The sequence below is a fragment of the Capsicum annuum genome, chromosome 7, assembly GCF_002878395.1.
Source record: "Capsicum annuum cultivar UCD-10X-F1 chromosome 7, UCD10Xv1.1, whole genome shotgun sequence".
NCBI classification, from domain to species: domain Eukaryota; kingdom Viridiplantae; phylum Streptophyta; class Magnoliopsida; order Solanales; family Solanaceae; genus Capsicum; species Capsicum annuum.
In genome coordinates this window covers 200,181,251-200,197,316 of record NC_061117.1, presented here as the reverse complement: position 1 = coordinate 200,197,316, position 16,066 = coordinate 200,181,251, and the positions used below count along the sequence as shown (strand labels likewise).

Here is a 16,066-nt window from a genome sequence, read left to right as displayed (position 1 = left end):
GATATGTTAGTTTCTATATGTGATAAGTAATGCAAGATACTTGACAAGAAGTAAACACATAGGGTTGTTTTTATCATAGGTAAATTGAACCACGGGTGGGTATTAACTCAAAAAAAATTAATGGGCAGGTTTTTGTCCGTTGAATTTTGGATAAATAGGTCTTGAAAAGATTATTGCCAAGTTTTCTAATTTTAGACTCATCTGAATTTTAACAAAACGAGACATAACAATTTTAAAGGATAGAGGCTGGGCCAAAAGGCTGCCTACGTATCTCACCAAGGAGAAATCAGGTCATACGTAGTTCAAATAGCTTGGGAAAAAACTTCATTTCATTGACATTCCATTAGAGTTCATTACATCAAGAAAACATGAAAGGAAAACAGTGAAAGAAAAGACAAGACTAATGACTAAGTCCTAGATAGATGCGGGCATTCCCACACCATTCTACTTCTTCCACATCTTGATCTTCTATAGGTGGTATGGCGGGAATTACAGCTCGACCCTTTCTGTATCCACCAGGCTCTCTAAATCCATCTTAAAAGCGTGGCATGTCTCCAAGTCGTGCCCGCTGATCCCTCCATAATAATGGCAAACCTCTCAAATTTTTTTCCAAGCCTTAGACATCGTATTAGGCTTCCTTTCTACTGGTTCCAAAATTTTGGCATGGATGAGTTTTGAGTAGATTTCATGGTAAGTATCTTCAAACTTTGTGAAGTCGTATTTGTAAATCTGCTCGTCGTTGATGGGCATGCCTGGATCAATGGTGTGGCCACATTGGTTTGGATGATAATGACATCTCTTATGAACATCTTCGGGAAGGCAGCCAAATCCTTCTATTTGATTAGGGTAGAGGATTATCATATCTCTTTGAACCTGATAGACTGTCGAGCATGTCATGAGCTGGGGGTACCGAGAGTATCCTTTTGAGTGAGCTTTGAGGGTGATTTTTTCATTTCCTGCCCTGATCCTAGTTGGCCAGACGACATCCCTTTTAATCTTGGCCCAGCGGTCCTCTCTTAAGTTTGAAGGTGCATGCTCAAACTTCTTCTTTTCCTGTGTGATCAACTGCTTGACTTTAGCAATTTTCTCCTCGACCTAATCGGCCCTCCTAATCAATCTCTTGACCTCTTATTTTTGTATTTCTTCTATTTTGGCTAACTCCACTATCCGTCATTTCAGCTGTGTGGTCCTTAAATCCATGATAAATTTTCCTGAAAGAATAAAAATACGAAAATAGTTGAGGACTTTCTGAGAAACTTGGGGACTTGATATATTTTGGACGGACCTTAGATAGTAGGTGTGTATTTTCTGCCTAAAGGGTTTTCTAAGGATCTGTTGTGGAGTAGATCAATTTACCTTTGATTTAACAACACACATAGCACATAAACAACAGTTATATCACATAAGACAGTTATATCACACACAACAGATAATACGCGCTTCTTAGTTGGGTTATCCCTTTGAGCCAAGGGTTGGCCTAGCAAATTTTGAAGAAAATATATGCCTTTTAAAAGCCAATCCATTATCCTCCCAATTTTCATAGATATGTCAAAGGACATAAATGCTTACAAAAGATAACAAAAGAGGGATACAATCTTTAGGGGAACGGGAAATAACATGAAAGAAAATAAGGTCCCACGCAAGGGAATAGAAAAACTAGCTACTAGATGCTCATTCGCTTGCCTTTGCCTTCTTAGACTTGTTCACAACCTGCCAAATCTGATATATGTTGATGATCAAATGACTCCCACACAATTGCGCCTTGTTCTCGTAGGTTCATCTTTCTATGTCGCCGATCTGAGCAACCATGCAATTATCCAAATCAATCAAACACTGCCTAGCATCATTAGCCTCCTACCTGACTCGCTTTAACTCTTCCCTCAACATATGTATAGTTAAAGCATCCTCCATATGCATTTGCTGGTGCGTGATTTCACTTTTTTGAAATTCATCCCAAAGCCTGTGGAGTCGGATTTGATGCTCTGATTCTACATCAACAACCCAAGTGGGTATATTCGACCTCGGAATCAATGCGTTGGCCAGATTCTTTTTCAACCGCTCCATGTAAGTGTTGCTGACTTCGGGTTCATACTCGATATATAAAGAGACTTCCTTCCACCCTCTTCTTCTCCATCCATTTACCATGTAGTCTTTGAGCGGAGACTCGTCTTCATCATACTCATGAAGAATCTAAGCATAGACTCGATTTGGGGTGTCTCCTGCTTGATCTCGAATTGCCTAAGAACTCTGCCAGGGTTGTAGAGACCGGTCCCTCTGAGACCTGGAAGCACTAGAAAAGGTCACTCACCCTCCCGAATGGTGTATCTCCCTGAACGAAGATATTTGACGGACCATTGGACATCGTCATCCCTAACTCTCCAAAAGTTTTAAACCAAAATCCCAGAGATGCTTCCCTTTTGAACTTGTGCAGGAACAACTACATGTCATGTGATGATAAAAGATCATACCTTGTTTTATGATCAGGCTGTACTGTTCTAGGATTTTTCACCAAATGCATCATCATCCACCATTGCAAGATAAGGTTGCAACCTTGAAAGAAATGATTCTCGGCTTGACATCTTTCTAAAGCTCGATATATGTCGGCTACAATCATGGGAGCTACGTTATGGAATACCTTTTTAGAACCGTACTTCATTCCATACAAGAGAGCATGGGTCACCGTGACAACCCTTAGATAAATTGCCCCATTTTCCCCTTGTGGAAACACCATAGTTTCAAGTAGGCCTACCGCAAATGCAAATGCTCTTGTCTCCTTCTATTTTGCTTCCGACTCAAATTTATGTCTGAACTAATGAAAAGCATTAAACCTTCCGAACCGGCGATACAACTCATGAAAAGGGATATTTGCCCCATCACGTTCCCCTAACTAGGTGTCATCACCAATTAAAATGGCTTTCTTGATCTTTTGATGGTCCCACACAACCGGGAATAAAATGTACTTATCGGATGTCTCTTTTCTTTTGAAACACATTTCAGTACTCTCGTAACAAATCAACACCTTTTTATAGTGGGAGTCAATTCAGCATCCTCGAAGTGAAACACCATATTCTGATCATCCCAAAAGGTCGTCAGCATATGGATTATTTTGGGCCAAACGTCCATCTCGATCAACGAAGGCAAATGCCCGATATGTGTTCTAACAATCTTTCTTTCTTCTCCGTTCATGTGTTTCCACCATAGTTTCAGGAAGTTACCGGGTCCGGTAACTATCTTGAACCTTTTGTGTGAATGCAGTTGAGCCATATCCTACACGAAAGTAGATAAAGATGAGCCTTCCCCCGACCCTAAAGGATAATGGATTGGATTAAACAAACATATATTTTGTTCAACACATAAGTATGATTCATCCGTAATTGACTCGGGGTCAATAGACGTAGGACAGGTTTTCTAATGGGCCCAATACCCTGCTCGGGTATTGGGTCGTCCTAGGCTCATGCCTAAAATAGGGTTTTGATTTCGCTCTATCCTAGGTGTCTAGAGTGGGTTAGAACCAGGCTCCCAAGTAGATGACTTGGATTTGGATATACAAACAGCCATCAGGCGACTCACGTGCTAATAAACCGTCGTATTTCCAACACGTTATTTAGATTTGAACAACAGGGGCGGGACATCCACGAAGCCCTAAAACAGTTTATTAATAGATGCAGGAATATGCGATGAGATGCGATAATTAAACTTCATAGATTCAAAACATATAAACACATAGGCAATTTAAACAGTTAGTCAAAAGACGAAATCAAACATTTGGTTAGAACCTAGTTAAATATCCCCAACAGAGTCACCATTTCTGTTTTATCCCTTTGCGAATTTTATGTTAAAGAAAATAGTTGACCTCTTCAAACAATTTCGAAAGATTCAAGAGAATGTCGAAACAATTTTGAAAGATTTTACAGAGTCGTCACTTGATTTTTATAGAAAATATCAAGAAAACTTAAAAAGATTTCAAAGATTCAAAAACAGAAATAAAATTTTGAGATACGAGAAACTGAGTAAGGGTTCAATTAACGCCCTAAGAAGATTTTTAAGGAACTTAGGAGCGTCCGCCTTAAAACGGTTACCAAAAGAGTTTTTAACTAACTTACAAAAGGTGGCTAACTTTGCAAAAAGGGTTGCTTTTAAATAATGAAATTATTTATCTACACATCTAAAAGATGACATTGTTATCTATTCAAACGAGAAAGTCTACTTGAATTAGGAAAAAAGCTACAATATACTCTACCTAAAAATGACGAAATGATGATTGCTCTTCTTTTTTTTTTTTTTTTGAGAAAAATTACAAAATTTCCATCTTAAAAATAACATTTTAATTAATTCGTAATTATTTTTAAGGAATATGAAATATTTACTTAAGTTAAAAAGAAGCCTATCTGAACCGAATTGCACATTTTGAATTTAAAGAAGAAATAAGTCAGATTTTCATGGAAAATGAAAATTATAAAATTATTTATTATTATTATTGTCATAAAAATGATCATTTTGCAACGGCTAACTCTTTTGAAAAATATTAAGAAAGTATCTTATTAAACATTTTATCAGTTGTAGAAAGTTAGAATTTACGAGAAAAATTAACTTTTCAAGTTTGAAGAAATTATTATTATTATCATTTTTTACCCAAGTAGACTATTTGGTCATTTGAATAAATAAATATCGTTTGGACTAAAGTATTCATTTTATCATTATTATTATTATATTTTTTTTTTCCAGAGACTTGCTTAAGAATAGGTCAACAAAACCAAATTATTTCATTTTTTGAATAAATTGAATTAGGTGGGATAATTGTGAATCAAGTAGAAAAATTGAGATAAATAAGATAGCAACACGCATGGGGAAATACTAGGTTAATTAATTAATATAAGTTGCAATTTATAAGAAAGAAAGATTAAAGTTGAAGTTGGGCCCATAAGTGGGCTGCCCAGCCTTTGGGGTTGCATTTTATGGACTTTTAAGTCCATTTTTCTGCATTGTATACCACAAGTATACCAGCCCCTTTTTCCCAACGTTTTTGGGTATATTCAGTGTATATATGACCATTTTCGGTCATATATACGCAACTTCAGTCCTCCGTCTGTACCATCAGCTTTCCTTTCTCATTCTTGACGTGTATCACTCGATTACCAGCCTCCATAATACGTATATCAATGTATACCAGTGCAAAATAGTCCTCTTAGGACTTGAACTTGAAGTTTTGACGTGACTATTCGGTCCCCCTCGACCCATTGACGAAATGCAAGGGATGCGAAGCCCATTTGGGCTCCAATTTAATTACACATGCATAAAAGAAAAAAAAGAAAAAAGAGATTACCATATGTTTAAATAGGAATAAATTGATAGTCGTACTCAAATGAACCAAGTAATATTTCTATAGTTATTACTACAAAGTTAAATCATCCCCCACAAGTTATAACAAGTAAAACATGGCATGATATCTTAATTTAAAGTATCACAAACAACCAGTGACGTGATGAAACTTTGGTTTCATTCATTTTTTTTTTAATTAGTGCTAATAACCTTAAGTTGTCCGACAAACATATCCATGGTAAAATGAAGCAAACTATGTAGGCAGTACCATCCCAGGATATCCAAATTTTCTACTCACAGCACTTTGGTAATTTCATTGGAGGTTCCATCCTCGGAGAATATTCTTATAAACTCCATTAAGAACACTAGTTGCTTTTAATTTCAAGCAGTCCAGCTAGTCTAACATGTTGACACTTAAAATCTGACTTGGGACGAATTTAAGAGAGATCATGGAAATAATTATAGAAGCCCATCAACGCTTACAACTTTCGACTTTGCACATCTACCACGCAACTTATATCTTTTCCGTGTTTCGCCCAAAGTCAGACAAACAGTATACATACAAAGTCGACAAACAACATACGTACAAGAAAAAAATAGCATTCTTAGCTTTTCACAAGCATGACATAATGGCGGACGACACTCCCTTCACTAAATTCAAAACAATCCACGTACTAGCATACTGTCGAAGTTTAAAGATTTGAATGACTCACGCATAATCAAACCAATTCTCAGTTCCGATGACTCGATTATCATTACTACACAATAATACGACTAGGCCAGCCCACACCCAAATTATTCTATATTTACGACACCCAAATATGAAGAAAAGGAGTGTAACAGAGACGAACGTTCACCTGTTTTCGAGCAGCGACACCGGGACGACGAGCTTTTAATCGAATGAGATTCCACCACCTCGAGTTGATTCTGACCAATGGAATTTGAACGAGAACGTCGAATTTTGATCTTTCGATGGTTCTTTGAGAATTTTGGTTTCGTGAGGTTCAAGGCAAGCACCTTCAGAACCCCCAATTTTTCCCCAAAAATCCTCCCCTTCTCCTTAGCCTCTATTTATAGGGAAAAATTGGGTTGGGGGGGGGGGGGGGGTTGCTATGGTTTCCAATTTTCGGATTTGAAATCTTTTGTAAAGAAAACGAAGAGATTTTTGAGATCCTCCATCTGACAATACACAAAGCTGGACTTTGCATCAATTTGGTAGTGAAATCAGAACGGACAAGTGAAAAGGAGGACAAAGAAACCAAAACGAGCTGTTGGTTGGGTTGGTCAAAAGTTGAATTAATGGTTTCCCAAGTTGGTGAGTCATGGGCTGAAAAGGGTGAAAGCTTTCTGAACTTTGGCCATGAATGGAAGAATCATGAGGGTAAATCGGTAAATGGAGGGGTAACGGCTAAGGTTGGTGGTTGGGGTTGAACACCCTTAGCGTTTTTGCTGTTGTGGTACGCTGTTGATGTTGCCTGTTCTGTCGTTTAAAGAGGAGAAAGGGATGTGCCGGGTCGGTTTTGCTGATGTTGGGCCGCTGTTGCTGAGCTGGGTTGATGGGGCAGATGGTTGCTGATATTGTTTGCTTCTGTTGTTATTGTACCATTAGCTACGACGGTGATACACTGATCGGGAGACTGGGTCAGGTATTTTGGGCTGGAGAAGGCTGTTGGGCCTGATTTGGGAAGAGGGCTGGTTGAAATTTGTTGGAATGGTTGGGAATTGGGGATTTAGGGCCTTTATTAAATAGCCCCAAAAAATGAGAATTTAGACAATAGTGTTTAAATTTTAGCCTCAGTTGATCAATTGCATTGTAATTATGGTCAATTGATTTTCAATTAATTTCTAATTTAATAAATTGACTAAATTAAAATAGTATGTGAAACGAATTAACAACAAATTCAATCCCGAGATTCTTAATTTGATAAAATCAAATATATATATATTCAAATAAATTATTTCTCAGAACAAACTGCATTTGAATCAAAGTTTTACCCATTTGAATTAGTTATGGGATAACCCATGATTCAAATCCGATTTTAGTAAAGTAATTGTTTAAGTAAAAAAATTATACGATCTTGTATAAATACAAAATGTATAATTGCTAATTAAAATTACGAAATTACCTAAATGAATATTTTCTAAAAGAAATTTATACAATAAATAAATATTTTAATTTTATTTGAAATTGAAGAAACTCGAAATTAAACTTAGTCGTGGAGGTAAAAAAATAGGTGTCAACATATAAAATGAGCTAGAGTGGTGAAACCTGCCCTAAATTCTGCGTGAGAAATATGCTCATCCAGGAGATCTGCCTGAACGGACAAAGGTGTTGGCTGGTTTTCAGTTCTTCTTTCGTTAGTCTTTTTGAGTGGCATATTCTGTAAATGGAAGGAAAAATTAGATTAGACAGAGAGTTTAACTTGAGCTCATGCTCACTCGCACGATATGAGCACTGAAAGAAGGGAGACTTTTTCTAAAAATGCCTCATAGCCTCTTGTTCATATAAGTGTGGTGCGCTATACACCCATGCACAAGACTCTACTTGACGCGGTGTTCAGACTCCTTAGGACTCTGTTGAACCTTAGGCTCTGATACTAAGTTTGTATCGTCCCGAGTTTGTACCCCGGACGTTACACAGTTTTCACAACCCCGAAGGATCACAAGTTAACCCATGACTGGTACCTACTGTGAGCACTGAATAATAATGTGGAAATAAATGCAAAAGTTAGGCTAAAGTGCCATAAGGTTCAAAATTTGAATACTGATAAATATAGCAACTGATGATAACATCTGGAAACTGAATACTGTCTGAATTAGTCTAGTCCGAAAAGCCTCTTACTGAACTGTCTGAATGTAGAGTTGATGGGACAAGCCCCTAACTAACTCCGACTAATAAAATACTGAATCTACTGTAATACTGAAATAAATAATATCCTCGATGAATGAAGATTCACTACTGAATCTATTAATGCTAACTAAATCTGGCTAAGCGCGGTTAGGAACCTGAGCATCCGAACCTATGATATGATACACCAAAGCACAAAAAAAGAGTATGCGTCAGTACATGGAATGTACTGGTATGCTAGATGAGGTAGGCTGAAATGCATGGGTTCATATGCATGAACAATAACTAACTGAGTGAATACCATGATGCAACTGAATGAGATTACATGCAAAACTATAACTGCTGGACATATTAAACATGCGATACTGTGCACATGAAACTGTAATTATACATCATGTCTATGAGATCTATACTGAAACTAAATATTGAATTCTGATGGTTATATAACTGATAACTAATAGCTGATAGCCATTGTTCTGTAGAATTGTCTGAGTTCTTTACTGAATACTGAGACTGAAACTGTAACTATGAAAGTGTTCATCTAACCGACATACCTCGATTATAAACTGAGTTAGGATCCAACATGCGACCCCAGTTGGAACGATGTTAGCACCTTGCCAAGGGATACTAATGTTGGGTCAACCCTAATATGGCAGAAAGACTTATAAATTATATATATATGATTGCGTCAACCCTAGTCTGGAAAGAGGGCGTCTTACCCTACGTTGGCTACGTAGTTCTGTAATGCAGAGACTGCTACTAAGGGTCAAACCCTCTGCTGGCAGGAATTCCCTCATCCCTAGGTTTGCTCGGTGCTGAATCCTACTCCCAACTGAATGGACACTGTATTGATCACTAGACTGTACTAGGCTTGACTGAACTGTTACTGATAGTATTTACTGACTAAAGTGGACTGAGTTCATCGAGTTTTGTAACTGACTGAGTAATACTATTCGTGACATTACTGAGACTATTCTATAACTACTGTAATTTTAGGTAAACAACTAGATTATCGGGTATTGAATACCACCAGGACTCGATAGCATCAATAGTAAAGCATGGCATAATCTTGAAAGCATTGCATTAATTACTTATTCACCATGCATTCATTTAGACATTTTGTCAAACTCTAATAAGGCATAAACTTGTACATGAATGGGAACACATACTAATATGTCATGATTGCACTATTCAATTCATATAGGCATTCTAACAAACACTTTGGGGAGCATGATTGTTTCACATAATAATAACCATATAAATATCATGGCTACAACATTCAACTTGTAAATTCAAGGGTTAATCATGAGAATCACATAATTCATCACACATGCTATCTTAATTTCATGAAACTTATAATTAATCTTGAATTGAAAACCAAACATCAATACATACATGAACACAATTTAAATTCAAGCATGTAAATCATGAAATCACTAAACTTGTAGTTTAAAAAGGGTTCTTGAACTGTATGGTTGGAAGAAAACCCAAGGATGAACGCCTAACATACCTTGATTGTTAATTCTCTGAAAGTTTTTGGTGATTTCTTGTGCCTAGGACTTAAAATTGAATGACCTAGGGTTTTGTTCTTGAGAGAAATTGAGAATAAAGAATGAATTTTCCCTTAGGATAGCTTAATCTCATGTTTTAGGGCTGAATAAAAGTGAGAAATTGACTTAATTACCCCTCTGGATGTGGAATTTAAAAAGCCAAAATTATGCCCAGTGACGCGCAGACCGACGCACCGCATCGATAGGGTCGATGTAATGGTCAACGCATCGAGATAGCATTGGCTCACTGGAATTTGCATGCTTGAACTGGTGACAACATTGTCGACGCGATGGATGATGCAATATGTTGAGATCGTGTCGATCCACTATCTTGGACACCCAAACGTGCCACAAATAACGTTCGAAAAATCTCAAACGTGTCTGAGAAAACCTTTTGACATCCCTGATCATGAATCAATCTAAGAATCGATATTTTTAGGTTGTAAGGGTCGTAAATAAAGTCATTGAAATATCGAGGCCAAAAATGAGCCTAAGTGTCATTACTTCGCTAAAATTTTCTAAGTCTGGGACCTCTTTTCATGCTACATAGGACTGAATTTGACTAGGACTTTATGGGGTCTTACAATATCTCTCCCTTGGGAACATTCCTCCTCGAATGAGACTGACTAAGCTGAGAATACTAATAGACTGAGTTCACATAGTGACCATTCACAACTGAAGCATGATTACATGACTGAAACTACTGATAAACTGAGTTTTCTTACTGAACATACATAAATGAAGCATGACTGAATTGTGAAGACATGAAACATGACTGAGTTATTTCATGAAGGTATGTATGATATGAGAATGCTATGCAGCTGAAACTAATACCAAGTTTGTAAAGGTAATCTGAGCATGAAACTGAGTAAGTCTAAGGAAGATTATTACCTTGAGCTGAGTTTGAGTTTGCGGAGAAGAGGTGAGGATACTTGGTCCGTATATCTTTTTCTACTTCCCAAGTAGCTCCCTTAACAGACTAATTCCACCAAAGAACTTTGACTAAAGGAACTTCTTTGTTCCTCAGTCTGCGAACCTGATGATTGCAACTGAAACTTCTTCTTAAGACAGACCATTCTGAACATCTATACCCTCTATAGGGACTACAACAGCTGGGTCACCAATGCATTTCTTTTGCAAGGAGACGTGAAACACAGGGTGTATTGAAGCTAAGTCTGAAGGCAACTCAAGCTCATAATCTACCTTTCCGAAACAGCTGAGATTCTATACGGACTGACATATTAGGGACTGAGTTTCCCCTTCTTGCCGAATCTCTCCACTCCCTTTATGGGAGAGATTTTCAAATAAATAAAATCGCCAATCTCGAATTCAAGATCATTTTTTCTTACATCTGCATATGATTTCTGTCAGCTCTCAGCTGTTTTAAGCCTTTTCCTAATCAACTGAACTTTCTCTAAGGCATCAAATACCAAGTCAGGCCCCACTATTGTGGCCTCACCCACTTCAAACCAGCCAATGGGAGATCTACATCTCCTCTCATAAAGTGCCTCAAATGGAGCCATCAGAATACTGGAATGATAACTGTTATTATACGTGAACTCAATCAAAGGCAAGTGGTCATTCCAACTACCCTTAAAGTCAATGACACACGCTCTTAACATATCTTCTAGAGTCTGAATGGTCCGTTACACTTGACCATCTGTTTGAGGGTGGAAGGTTGTACTGAGGTGAACTTGGGTGCCAAGATCTTTTTGGAAGGCTTTACAAAAGTGAGAGGTGAACTGCGTACCTCTATCTGAGATAATGGACATCGGGACACCGTGAAATCTAACCAACTCTCTAACAAAGAGCTTGGCATAATCCTCGGCTGAATAAGAGGTATGAACTGGCTAGAAATGGGTCAATTTGGTCATCCTATCCACAATAACCCAAATCAAATTATGCTATCGACGAGTTCGAGGCAAACCCATCACAAAGTCCATATTTACATCTTCCCACTTTCATGTGGGAATACTGAACTCCTACATAGGGACACTCGGCTTTTGATGCTCAATCTTAACTTACTGACATGTTGAGCACTTAGCTACAAACTCTGTAATATCTTTCTTCATCCTACTCCACTAATAGACTTCCCACAAGTCGCAGTATATCTTAGTGGCCCCTAGGTGAATCTAGTAGTGCACAATATGCACTTCTGCAAGAATCCTCTACCTCATGCCATCTACATATGGCACACATAGTTTACCCTGACAATGCAACACACCATCTCCCCCTTGGAAGAAAACCTCTACTTTCTAATATCTGACTGACTCTTTCAGCTTAACCAAACTGGGATCTCTGTCCTGCTTTTCTTTTACTTCAGAAACCAAAGATAATTTTAAACTATTCTGCACCCAAACACTACCCTCAGCTGAATCAACCAAACGAACAACCTGGGAAGCTAATGAACTTCATGAACTAACTTCTTCTTACCATCCTTAATATGAGCAATACTACCTACGGACAATCTACTGAGAGCATCAACCACTATATTAGCCTTTCCCGGATGATACAGAACACTCATGTCATAGTGTTTCAACAACTCCAACCACCTTCTTTGATGCAAGTTCAAGTCTTTTTAAGAAAATACATACTATAAAATTTTATGATCTGTGAACACATTAACATGTACCCCATACAAATAGTGTCTCTAAAGCTTTAAAGCAAACACTACAGCTGCTAACTCAAGATCATGGGTGGGATAATTCTTTTCATGGGGCTTAAGCTGTTTGGAGTCATAGTCTATGACCTTACCTCTCTGCATCAAAACATACCCCAAACCAACTCTGGAAGTATCACAATATATCACAAACCCATATGAATCATCTAGTAAAGTCAAAAATGGGGTTGTAGCGAGTCGATTATTCAACTCTTAACGACTCTTCACACAAGAATATGACCACTGGAACTTGACTGTCTTAGATTATTTTGTTATGACTGTGATTTTAGCTTCATCGGGTGTGAGAAGGAAAGTTTGGAAGTGTGCACTTCATTTGGGTCCTAAGAGGATTATATCTTATGTCCAGGCTCGTAAATTGGTTGAGTAGGGATACTTATCTTACTTGGCCCATATTCGTGACACCGGTGTTTTTCTACCTTATTTCTTGGATTCTATTAGTATTGTTTGTGAATTTATTGATATGTTTTCTATGAATTTGCCTGGTATGCCTCTAAATCGTGATATTGATTTTTCCATTGATGTTGAGCCAGACACCACCCATTTTCATTCCTCCTTATAGGATAGCCCCAACCGAGTTGAAGAAATTGAAGAATTAGTTACATGAGTTATTGGATAAGGGGTTTATCCGACTAGTGTATTACCTTGGGGTGCATCTATTTTTTTTGTGAAGAAGAATAAAGGGTCTATGCTTATGTGTATTGATTATCAGCAGTTGAACAAGGTAACATTTAAGAATAACTGTCCTCTTCCTCACATTGATGATTTATTTGATCAGCTTTAGGGTGTTGCGGTGTTTATGAAGATTGATTTAAGGTCCGGTTATCACCAGTTGAGGATTAGAGCTTTGGATATTCCGAAGATAGTTTTTTAGACTCGATATGGTCATTATGAGTTCTTGGTCATGTCCTTCGAGTTGACCAATACCCCTACCGCATTCATGGAGTTAATGAACAGGGTGTTTCAATCGTATCTTGACTCCCTTTTTATTGTATTTATAGATGATATCTTGGTTTATTCCATGAGTGAGGTTGAGTATGAGGATTATTTGTGGATTGTGCTTTAGAGATTGAGTGATAAGAAGTTGTATGCTAAGTTTTCTAAGTGTGAGTTTTGGTTAGAGTCTATTTCTTTCTTGGATCATATGGTGACTAAAGAAGGTGTTTTAGTTAATCCAGTCAAGGTTGCAGTAGTTTACGATTGGGCTAGACCTACTTAGCCCATCGAGGGTTTCTCTTCTATTGCATCTCCTTTGACAAAGTTGACTCAGAAGAATATTTCCTTCCAATGGTCTGATGGTTGTTAGGCGAGCTTCTAAAAGATTAAGGATTTGTTGACTTTATCTCCTATATTAGCTTTGCCCAAGAAGGACGTGGGCTTTATTGTGTTTTATGATGCTTTCGGTGCTAGATTGGGTGTTGTGTTAATACAGGAGGGCAAGATGATTGCATATACGGCTCGTTAATTGAAACCTCACGAGAGGAATTATCCTACCCATGATTTAGAGTTGTGCGCAGTTATGTTCGCCTTAAAATTGTGGAGGCACTACTTGTATAGAGTCCGTTGTGAGATCTTCTCAGATCAGCATAGCCTTCGGTACTTCTTTACGCAGCGATATCTTAATATGAGGTTGTGTCATTGGCATGAGTTTCTTAAGGATTAGGACTTGACTATTCTCTATCATCTGGGAAAGGGCAATGTAGTTGCAAATCTCTTGAGCCGGAAGTCGACTAGCAATGGTAGATTGACGCATCTTTTAACCCAGGAGAGCCCTTTGGCCTTAGAGGTTCAGTTTTTAGCTAACCAGATGGTTAGGCTTGATATTTAATACCTAGGCATGTTTTGGTATTTGTGGAGGCTAGATCTTATTTAATGGAGCAGATTCGAGCTTATCAGTTTGATTATGTTAGATTGAGGTCAATTTGAGATAATACATTAAGTGGGGAGGCTAAGGAAGCCTACTTGATTCAGATGGAGTTTTATGGATTTAAGGTCGAGTTTATATGTCAAAAGTGGGTGACTGGATTAGGTTGATTTTGGAGAAGGCCCATTGTTCCAGATATTCTATCCATCCACGTGTGGCTAAGATGTATCGTGATTTGAGAGAGCACTACTGGTGGGGTGGTATGAGGAGAGAAATAGCAGATTTTATGGCTCGTTGCCTATGTTGTCATCAGGTGAAGGCTGAGTATATGAGACTTGGTGTTTGCTTTAAAGGTTACCCATTCTCGAGTGGAAGTGGGAATGTATCACCATGGACTTTATAACTGGTTTGCCTCGTACATCTCATGGTTCTAACAGTGCTTAGGTCATCGTGGATTAATTGATCAAGTTAGCTTATTTTATTCCGATTCAAATCTTATTTAGTGCTGAGAAGTTGGCCGGTATCTACACTCATAAGATTTTACGTTTTCATGGTATGTTGTGTCTATTATTTTAGATCGAGATTTTGAGTTCACATCTCACTTTTGAAAGACTTTTAAGGATGAGTTGGGTACTCAAGTGGATCTCAGTATAATGTTTTACCCCCAGATCGATAGCCCGTCAGAGCGGACTATTCGGGTTTTAGAGGATATGCTTCGTCCATGTGTGATGGATCTTGGTGGCCAGTGGGAGCAATATTTGGCTTTAGCAAAGTTTGCATATAATAATAGCTACCATTCCAGTACTGATATGGATCCTTTAGAGGCATTGTATGGTAGGCGTTGTCGTTCCCTTGTGGGTTGATTTGATATTTTAGAAGTGAGACTTATAGGTACAGACTTGCTTAGTAAGTCTTTGGGTAGAGTCCGAATTATTCAGGATAGACTTAAAGTAGCTAAGAGTAGGCAGAAGTGCTATACTGATCATAGACTTTGTGCCTTGAGATTTGGTGTTGGTGATCATGTTTTTCTTTGAGTTTCACCCATAAAGGGTGTGATAAGGTTTAGGAAGAGGGGCAAGCTTAGCCTAGGTATATTGGTCTATTTGAGATTCTTCGGAGTGTTGGTGATATAGCTTTTGAGTTGGCTTTGCCCTTTGATCTATTAGTTGTTCAACCAATTTTTCATATTTCTATCCTTCGCCGCTGATTTCGGATGAGCCTCATGTTATTTATTTGGGAGTCAGTTCAGCTAGATGAACGATTGTCTTTTATTGAGGAGTCAGTTCCATATTGGATAGGGATGTCAGACGGTTGCGCTCTAGAGTTATCCTTGTGGTTAAGGTACAGTGGCGACATCGACCTGTAGATGAGGCTGCTTAGGAGGTTGAGTTTTATATGCATAGTTCTTATGTCCAGCTCTTTGTTGATTCAAGTACTTCTTTTGCCTTTAGTTCGAGGACGAACTAAATTTTTAATAGAGGATGATGTAACAACCAACTTTTTGATTAAATATGTGTTTCTGTGTTATTTGACTATTTAATCCTCCCCATATTTGCATTATGGTATTTCTGGGGTGTGGGACTGATTGGCACAGTTTTCGATGCATTTTGGTTTCATTTATGCAATATTGTGATTTTTGATGGCTTCGAGAGCCTTATTTTGAACTTATGTGGATATCTTTTGATCCATGCAACGGATGGTTGAACGGACTGCACTAGCAGCTTTGATATATCAATTTTAGTCTAGGTAAACCTTTGGTTCGGGTCTTGGTGCACCCGAGCTCATTTCGACTTATTGGTCGAAAAGTT

General features: G+C 38.0%; 1 long non-coding RNA gene across 1 annotated transcript; it reads right to left on the bottom strand.

The window, feature by feature from the left end:
• Positions 1-311: 311 nt before the first annotated feature.
• On the bottom strand, positions 312-7,196 carry LOC124900083. The gene is made up of 2 exons (XR_007057714.1): positions 6,177-7,196; positions 312-3,267 (listed from the first exon to the last, which is right to left on the bottom strand). It is a non-coding gene; the product is annotated as an uncharacterized LOC124900083 (long non-coding RNA).
• Between the last annotated feature and the right edge of the window lie 8,870 nt (positions 7,197-16,066).